Raw genomic sequence first — 10,634 nt, forward strand, 5'->3', positions numbered from 1 at the left:
TGGGCTCCAAAAAGCGTACCTTAAGAGCTGAATATTTGTTCATCTTCGCTACTGTCAAACACATTTCTTCTATCGAACAAGTGATCATAGTTCTTAAGGTATGCATTTTAGACCCCAAGTTTAACTGACTATTTTTTATTGTTTTTATCCATATTACCTCCTCCTAAAACATGGAAAGCAAAGATCTTGCAGTAGAAGAGATTTGTTTCACGGTATCGAAAATGTAGAAGTGCTCATAGCTCTTAAGATATGTATTTTAGAGCCAATTTTCAGTAGCCTTTTTCTGTTGAATTTTCACCCCTATCACTTTTATGAATAGTTATTATTTCTCCTGGGACACTCTGTATTTAGTCAAAGAGAAAAAAATTATACAAACATCGAAAGGTGTTGACATAAGATGCAAAAGAGATTGAGATCTTTCTCGAATTCTTTACGAATTGTTTATGTCTGTGGAATCATGTTGCACGAAGCATTTTTAAGAAATTTTTTATTCTCGTGATAAATCTGCTTTACCTTTCTTGATAAACTGAGATGTCTCCATTCTAGTCTATTTATATAGTAGTAAACACAGAATAAGTCGCAAGGTAACCAAAATAGATCTACAAAGCTACAAATCATAAATCATGGGGTAACTCAATGGCAGGGAAACTCTTTGCTTTTCGTACGTGTCTCGGTAACAAGAAAGGAAGTTCGTGCCGGCCGGAGTGGCCGTGCGGTTCTAGGCGCTACAGTCTGGAGCCGAGCGACCGCTACGGTCGCAGGTTCGAATCCTGCCTCGGGCATGGATGTGTGTGATGTCCTTAGGTTAGTTAGGTTTAATTAGTTCTAAGTTCTAGGCGACTGACGACCTCAGAAGTTAAGTCGCATAGTGCTCAGAGTCATTTTGAAACGAAGTTCGCCAAGAACAGTAACATTCAGCTAAAACATTAAAAAGTCAGAGTAAATTGTAGTAAGGCATACTAAGTGCAATGTGCAACATAGAAGATGGACACCATTGCAATGGAACTGACAAACTGCAGCAAGTGGGAAAATGTGGGAGCCTCGCTAAGAAAAGTCGAGAGCACGATGACAGAAGCGTAAAATCAGATATACAGAAATGTGCCATTTAAGAGAAATAATAATTTGCCGTGATATTATGCCACACAAATGAAACTATAATTCTGTGTCGTTTCGTGGACACACATTCCCAGATGAAGGGTGATACAATGTTTGTTTTAAAGGAAAATCATTTGTGAGAAGTTAAATCTCGGAGCAGGACCAAGAATAAAATATTGACAGCTGCCTTTAGCAGACAGTGTTCTAGCAATATAGCTTACTCATTGTACCCACTGGATGAAATGAAACTTCAGCATCTTTTACTGCTAATAGGGACGGCTGAGGAATTAGTCTTGCTTAAGTGTCAGTGTATTACATAACCAAAGGTATTTTGCTTTAAATTCACATTGACATTTAGTTGGTAGCATCTCACTTAAGACAGTGAATTGACATCACATAGTTCAAGTAACATGGACACAGAGGAATTGCCAGCCGGGATGGCCGAGCGGTTCTAGGCGCCACAGTCTGGAACAGCGCGACCGCTACGGTGGCAGGTTCGAATCCGGCCTCGGGCATGGCTGTTGTGATGTCCTTAGGTTAGTTGGGTTTAAGTAGTTCTAAGTTCTAGGGTACTGATGACCTCAGAAGTTAAGCCCCATAGCTCAGAGCCATTTGAACCAACACAGGAATTGCGAGCAAAGATTAAACAGATTGTAAATTGTGGTCTGGAGAACCATGTGGCTATTAAGGACTAAGGACGTGAAGAACTCAACATGGTTTTACAACGAAATTCGGAAAATGCTGGGAACATTAAGGCTGCTGCACTGTCGGTTCAAAAGAGAACGCGCAAATAACGACAGGGAAAGGTTAGAGATTCGGGCATCTGGGAAAATATCTATGTGCGTAGCATACAAGTGCCACCGTCATACCTTATCAAAAGATCTGGGCGAGAACGTGACAAAATTCTAGTCCTATGTAACATCGCTAAGGGCGTCTAAAGGCTGCGTTCACACTGCCGGCCGGGCCGAGCCGAGCCTGGCCGGGCCGCCGCTCGCTTCGATATCAAACACATGGTTTTGAATTGCGGTGTTCACTCTGGCGGCCGGGCCGCGCCGACACGGCGTGAGCCTCCCGGAGCCGAGCCGGCGACATCCCGAGTGTTTAATATTGCCGGCGCGAGCCGACCGCAGGCGCGAGCCTGTGGGGCAGCACTACAGCTTCTGCAGTTCATGCATCACACGTCTCCCTTCTGCTTTCATCACAAGTGTGACTGCACACGTCTTTTATTTCACAATCAGTGAGGAAAAATTACGTTTATTATAATGATACATGCGAAATTACTTTTATTTCATTTATTTAGTCTACCGTATTTACATGCATTTACAACAATAGCTTGCTAGCGATCGCGGCATTGCCGCCACTGAATAGTTCGCATTTACTTGTAAACGGAGACAGATATGAGTGTCATTGAGGGACGGAAATGTGTCCCTACCAGATGATAATGCATTGTAAAGTCATGCTGTGGCATTGGAAATAGAACCACTGAGTCAAAGGGCATTACCTCAAAACTCTTCGCCTATCAATCTGTCTATCTTACAAGGTAATGAAAAGAATTCTGTGAGGTCATCAGTGGCTCCACATGATGAACCATCACCACTGCCAAGCGCTGCATCATGAAGAAAAAAGAAGAAAAAAGTTGTAAAATTCTGAAGGAGTATTTCTGCGATTCTTCGTTGAAGGCACAGCAAGACATTACCCAAAATGACGAAGCTAATTACTTTCTAATGATTCTCAGGAGTCCCATAAACTCTCTTCCCCTCAGAAGTAAGCGTATGTGAAATTTAAAATACAAATGCATGACCACAATTAATTGGAGGTAGTGAATGCTGTACAAAGTTCTACTGCAAACCAAAATGTGTGTACTAACGAATCTTACCTTACCGTTATACACAAATTTTCTTCTGCTGTTATTCTTCTGCGGAAATTTGTGTTCTGATTAGAAACTTTGTCTTGAATGTTCTGCAGCACAAACTGAAATGTATTATGATTCATTATGTAATTTGAATAAAATTTTTCAGGATAGTTTTTAAGTTCTTCATATAAAGAAAAAACTCTCCTAAATGTCTGTCGCTATTTATGGGATGAATCCATAACCTCCTAGTTCTTCTGTACTTCATAACTCGACGAGTTACTGCAGAGTCAAAACAATACCAATAAAAGAGTGAATACATTGTTCTACACGACAGCACAGACTAGCTAAGGCGAGCACATGTTGACTGCAGCTGCGATTTCTACTGACTTGCTTGTCAGCTGTCGAAGGGTGGGGATCTTTTTAAATTTATTTATTTGGCCTCCGACCAGCCATTTAGCCAAAGAGTGGGGATTACCTTGACAGTGCAGCGCAGCCCGCCAAGGAAGAAAAAAAAAAAATGAACAATGAAACGCACATCTGTGCCGATCTACAGTAGTTTCATTAATTCTCCATTATTTTTTCTGTCAATGTAGACAACGAGACTACAGAATTGCGCTTCGGTTATCTTTTAGTTCGAAATACGAAATGTACATCATACTAATTGTAGGATGGTGATGACAAATAATTGTTTGTCTTTTGTGATGCAACGTGTGGCCAATTATAAAAGTATAGCAGATGATTGTCCAACAGCCGAGGGAAAAATTCTTATACATTTGGATTTATCTAGAGAATGAGACCATTAAAATAATACGAGGAACCGGCACTAGGTCTGCGCTGATCACTAGTAATTAGTTTTTTTTTCTGTCCTGCATTATATGACTACACTAAACCAAGCTGTAACCGCGCGAACTCCGTGGCTTGCGGACGCGGCACTGACGCCACTGAATAGCTCGCATTACTTGAGACCAGAGACAGATATCAGTATCATTATAATTTCAAAAACTTTTTGGTACTTTTAGCTACATTTCATTCCCAACAATGTATGGTCTAAAACGGATCTAACAGCAAGCTACCCGCTACACAACTTTTTCACTACAAGATTTGTAAATCAAGTGCACAACGTTGACAAATAGCATCATTTCACAATGACTGCTAAGAAATATGGAAAGATAAATGATTCAATACGAAGCTAAGATGTTGCACTACCACGTGTACAAAAATCAGATTCTTATGCCACATACTTTCTTCAAAATCGGTTGGGAAGCGTTACGAAACTAAGAAATCACGCGAAACGAAAAGTAGACTTTTTCTTTTTTCACGACGTAAGTAACGCTTTTAAGGAAAAAATAAGTTCATAAAACGATGTGGCGAAGTCTTATATACCACTAAGAATTTTTAAAACGTGAAAATCGGAGAAGTGGATTTTCCCCCATTTCGCCGTCCCGGCTCGGCGCGGCGCGCAATGTGAATGCACTACTCGTCGGCCTGAGCTGGCTAGGCACGAGCCGAGCCAGCACGCGTCAGCCCGGCCCGGCCCGGCCTAACTTCCATCCAGTCACTCGTTGACCAATCTGGTGTGGCAGTTGAAGACAGCAAAACGAAAGCTGAAGCTTTAAATTTTGCGTATAAGAAATCGTTCATACAGGAGAATCGTTGTTTCACCATAGAACAGACTCTCATGTGGATGACATAGTATTAAGCTTTCCTGGCGTAAACAAACAGCTGAAAGAGTTGAAAACAAATAGTCGCCAGGTCCGGATAGCATTTCAATTCTGTTTTACAAAGAGTGCTCTGTGGCATTGGCCCCTTACTTACATTTATCACAAATCTCTCGCCCAGCGGAAAGCCCCAAGCGACTGTAAAAAAAGATAGGTGATTCATGTATATAAGAAAGGTAAAAGAAAGGACCCACAGAATTACAGATGAATAGTACGAGGGGCAAAGAGAGAATTAGGACAATTTGGTAGTGCAGATTGCCTACTTCAGGGGCACGTACACATTCAGGGGCAAACCTGTTCTCTTTTGATTGACAGCTCCTTAGCCTATTGTTTTGTTAAGTTTATTATGTCCCCTTGGGGATAATCCCTCCTTAACCTATTGTTCGGTTAAGTGATTTTTCATGTCATCCCTATTGCTCCTCCCTTCTTCCCCCCCCCCCCCCCCCTTCCTCTTCCCCCTAGCCGGGCAGTGTGGTGGCAACGCAGTTTGAGGCGCCATGTCACAGACTGTTGCCTGGCCCCTACCGCCGGAGGATTGAGTCTCCTTCGAGCATGTATGTTTGTGTTGTTCTTAGCGTAAGTCAGTTTAAGTAGTGTGTAAGTCTAGGGACTGATGACCTCAGCAGTTTGGTCCCTTAGGAATTCACACACATGTGAACATCTTCCCCCACCCCATCCTTCTGGGAACTCCCCTCGCCGATATAAGCACACATTTGATATCAATTTCATTGACTAATTAATTAAATCGATCAATTAATGAATGCCTTCCACTCTGGGAAACCCATTCCCCTTCCCTCCCCCACCTAGAAATTGGAAAAAAGACCTCAGTTGATTGACCATTGGCTATTAAATCGATTTCAGTGTATGGAATATTATTTAAACAATTTCTGGTAGACAAGGCAATGTGTGGAATATTGTTTATTTAAACAATTTATAGGATACAAGATGGTATTTGAAATATAGTTTATTTATTTGGTTAAAGAATTTTTCAGGAAATTGACTGTTGTGTATGGAATACTGTTTATTTAAACAATTTGTGGGTGACAAGGCACTTTGGAATATTTAAACAATGACGGCACTTTTTTCTTCTGATCACGCTTGGAAACGCTGAGTGGGCTTAGTTTATATTTGCTGCTGGAGCCAGGGATGTTAAGGCTCTTATTTTTTTCTTTTCCTCACTTTTAGAAGAACACTGGTGTCTAAGCATAAACAGGAAAATCAGAAAAATTACATATCTAAAAGTTCATGACATATTTCGAAACCCACCACCACTTTCGGCAGACAGACAAATTACTGGAATCTCAGAGGCAAATTATTTTGTACAAATCGAGAAACATACAGCAGTCACATTCAGCTGGCACTTAAACCCTGGAAAAGGGATATACAGACGATAAATGAAACGAAGTGCAATATAGTAGCCACTGTTTTGGGTCTCACGCACGCTTGTCTACACCAGGGCGCCACCAAAAAGTTCACAACATCCCAAGTCCTAATTACAGATCACGTTACTAAGTACCGCTGACCAAGGTGGCCGGCCGGAGTGGCCGAGCGGTTCTAGGCGCTGCAGTCTGGAACCGCGAGACCGCTACGGTCGCAGGTTCGAATCCTGTCTCGGGGATGGGTGTGTGTGATGTCCTTAGGTTATTTAGGTTTAAGTAGTTCCAAGTTCTAGGGGACTGATGACCTCAGCAGTTAAATCCCGTAGTGCTCTGAGCCATTTGAACCATTTGACCAAGGTGGGCATATTGACCTCCTTTGATCTCGCGGTCCCCAGACAAAGCGGCATTTTGTTGACTACGAAAATTCCAGACTCACTTCCTGTCTCTGTCTTTCTCAAGAGACCACACACTGTTTGTCTGTGCGAACCACAGCTCGAGACATGCAGACAGAGTTTTCCATCTCCCCTCAGAATACAGTGTTCCTATTGGTTAATGCTGGAGACAAAGGGAGAGCAGAAGCAATTTCGATATAGAAAATAAAGTGAAATACTCCATCTGCGTTACCATATCAAATTACTTGCTCAAAGATTACAGGTGTGAAATAGCTAAAAACACTCACTTCACCTTACGATGATCCTTCTTCATAATGAAACATATTTTCAACGTTTGAGTATCACACGCAGAGATTATGCAAATTAAGTAATCAAATTTCCACCACAAATAGACCGTAGTGCTAAATATATCCGAGGTCTTGTACGCACTGACGTTTATGAGCGCACATACCTCCTCCACCACAACGTTTCCACTAAACAAACTGGTGAAAAAATAAAAAATCCCACTAATCACACAAACTAGTGATCGCGAGGCATGCTGACTACAGTGTAGCCCCATCTGCACCTGCCCAGACCATGCGTGCCCGTACTGAATGCATGTGTACTCACAATACAACTATCGGAAACAATAAATTGATCAATCGGGAATTTGACGTTGCGACTGGGTTTTTAAATCATTGTAGAATATCCTGAATTGGTCCTGCAAGACAGAGTCCACTGTGATGTATTGAGAACTAATACACATGACACACTTAATCTGTGAACCAATCCGTAGTAATAAGTTGTCATGGATTGATGTCAGAGATCGCTATCAATTGGGAATTTAACGTTGCGGCTGAGTTTGTAAAGCACTACAGAATTCCTAAATTGATTCTGTCTGCTACATTCGGAAGCAGGAAGGGTCTACTGCGGGATAGGATAGAGACAATAGCAAATAACACTGCAAGACAGAGTCCACTGCAATGTATTGACAGGCACTAAACACGGCACACTTAAACTGCGATCCAATCTGTAGCAGTAGCTGCCATGGCTAGATGACGGAGATCACTCACTTGCACATCCCCCGCATTCCTGTCCCGATGTCCACACGAAGCGCGCCGCCGGCGCCAACGCTGAGGTTGGTGAAAACTACCGCCGCAGCGGCAGCCCCAGGCGTGGAGACACGTGTATGCCAGAGCGCACCACTCCCAGCCATGGAGGGCATCCAGGGATGACTGTAGTGGTAGGAATTCGTATGTTATCGATATGTCCAGCGCAAACACCCACCATGTTGAATCTTCTCTCACACCCACGTCCGCTTCTATCCCTGCTCACGCCGCACACTGGTCACTCTGCTAGCCCTCACTGCCTTGGATAAGATCAGACAGACTGGCGCATTTTACTACCTAACCGCCCATCACAGGCTGAGCTAATCCGCAACGTCTGGTCGCCGAAGCCTAGTGACCACTTCCAGCGACAGCTGCAGAGCACAGCGAAACAAATGCCGCCAGCCGCCGTGCACTGTAAAACATACACTGGCGACTCAGATGTATACACTAGTTCTAACCAATTCCACCTCGACATAGAGCCACGAGTTTACAAAATCCACTTTACCTAATCCGAGACAGCAATGTTGCTGGCCATACACCCCGAATTTCTCACGCAAAAGGTAGATTTCTCCATTTTATATATGTTATTTTCGAAGTCAGAAGAAATCAGGGCGTACAGCTGTTTCAGATCGCTAAAGTATCGTTACTTGTTGTAAAAATCCTGTAACAGTATGCCATAGGCTACATTTCCTCTAAGTATTCTCACATCAGATAGAAAAAAATCTGTTCTAATCAGCTTAATATCTCTTACGTCCTGCATCACAGGACTAGATTATTAAAGTCATTTTTGGCTCATGACGGAGTACTAAGATCTACCTCTATCACAGGAAGCCCTCTCACTTTAGAACTCCCTTAAACTAATCAAATGCTTCACACAACACGAATTCTCTCAAGGTAACAGTACAGAGAAGTTGTAAATATCAGGTTTATGCTACTTATCACTTTATAAATTCGGTAATACATTCGATTTCATTAAGATTGGCGTCTCTTACTATATAGATGGAAGATAGAAATTTTGTTAAGATATATCACCGGAACCAAAAAAATGCTTGATTACTGCTCCCACTCCCGAATCATATCCGCGGTACCCTAGCCATCGCTCCCATCCGCCAGGCGGCACGTCATTGATATAAAATTGATAGCCTAATTAATTAAATTGATCATGAGAGTCACTTTACATGGCGAGTAACTTTTTTCCAGCAATCGGAGTACACTCACCAGATAGCTGAAATGGAAATCCCTGGAGGGAAGACGATGTTCTTTTCAAGGATCACTATTGAGAACTATCATTTTAAGCTGACTCCAGAAGGATTCTACAGTAAGCAACATACATTTCGCGGAAGGACCACGCTATTAAAAACATGAACAATGACTATGTTACTGTCACCCTGCATAAAAAGCGGTCTTGATTCTACAGGCACACACAAGAGTCCCTGAAAATGTTACACTTTCTGGTGGAAATGCTGTCTGCGATTTGGAATCAAGTCTATCCATTCAACCACATACTTACGTTGGATCCTATAGAAATGTCCTTTAATGATTACAGCCACTGGTGAATCATATTCATGCCACTCTCATATCTCGAAACTGGTCGCCTTTTTATTCGAACCTGTCTGCTAAGGATCCCACGCAGCAAAACTCCAGTGCGGTTTTTTAGATAGTCCCTCTGCATCTTGTAACTGTTCCTCAGTCTCTGTCCCACCCTCCCTGCAGCTTTGTCCATGTGATCATTCCAGTTTAACTCAGAACTGAACAGAAGTCGGAGAGCGCTACATCTAAGACTTTCCGCATTCCGGGGTGAAAAAGGATGAGCTGGGTTAATGCGACAGGTTGCCGTAGCTGTGCCAGCCCTGTACGATGTGTGAGGCCAGCCCCAAACGAAGCTTTCTACTGCTACACGAGGTAGTAGAAAGACAGTACGCGCATTTATGGAGTGTTTCTTGTCGGGAAAATGAGGAAGACTCCACATCATACGGGAATTGGAAGAAGGACGGGTATTTTGTTACTGCATTGTAGTGCGTTTCCAAACCACATACAGGTACGGCAGTCCGAAGGAGATCAGCATCCCTCGGGGTGCATTTATGTCTGTCACCCAAACATTCTCTCTATCCTTATTAGTGTGTACCATCCAACAGAGAAAAACTACGAACTATAGACAACTCCGCTAATGTTATCCAGTAGAGAACTCAATAAGGTTTTACCACATCTCTTTCGTCCAATATACAGAAATCAAGTACCTTCTGCACGCTGATATTGACCATACTGGAGCAGGCGACCAGTGATCCATTGCGCTTCCACAGACCAGTACAAATTTTTGTCGCCCGTACTGTAGGAGGACCATATGCCACAGACTATCAATCGCAAGAGAGGGCCCCTGTGTTGTTCCTTCATAAGCAGTTTGATGCACTGTTTTTTTACTGTAACACATCAAAGCAGTGTATGACTGCAGCTGTGTACACAGCCATATATTTTGTTTTGTATGATGACTTCGAGGTCTGTGACAGGTGCTAAATTGATATTAACATGTTTCAAACCATTGACTCTCACAGAAAACTAGGCATTGCATGGTGTAAATTATGCTGCTGCTGCTGCTCTCACAACACACCGGATGATTGAAATAAAAGACAGAGGCTGTGCTTCTTACTGAGAAATATGTAGAAGACATCATAACTGGAAGAGTTTGTTACATTGCGAAACGATTACGAACAGCTGCCTAAAGGTGAATGATGACCTCTACATTTTATCTCATATTTCACAGTGACGAGGTTGCAGATTTCTCAGGATTCCATTTCGATTGATTCTTCATATTGCAGTTACGTACGTGATCACTATTTCGGTGCTAGCCATCCCCAGGAAGATGTTGCTCCCACCAAGACTCTCGTTCCATCTCAAACAAGTGATGTCAGTCAATCATTATGTGGTAATCGACAGCATATCAGTGAATGGATGGGATGAAAAAGACACCGTCCATATGAAGTGATGTACTGTAAAAAGCACCACAGTTGATAGAATGATAAATTTTTGTAATTTTATCAGTTTTTCCGTAATTTCAAAGCCGACCAATTGCGCCATAAGTGCTAATCATTTGAGAGATACAGAGATGGGCGAGT

Source organism: Schistocerca americana, chromosome 5 (assembly GCF_021461395.2).
Source record: "Schistocerca americana isolate TAMUIC-IGC-003095 chromosome 5, iqSchAmer2.1, whole genome shotgun sequence".
Classification (NCBI taxonomy): domain Eukaryota; kingdom Metazoa; phylum Arthropoda; class Insecta; order Orthoptera; family Acrididae; genus Schistocerca; species Schistocerca americana.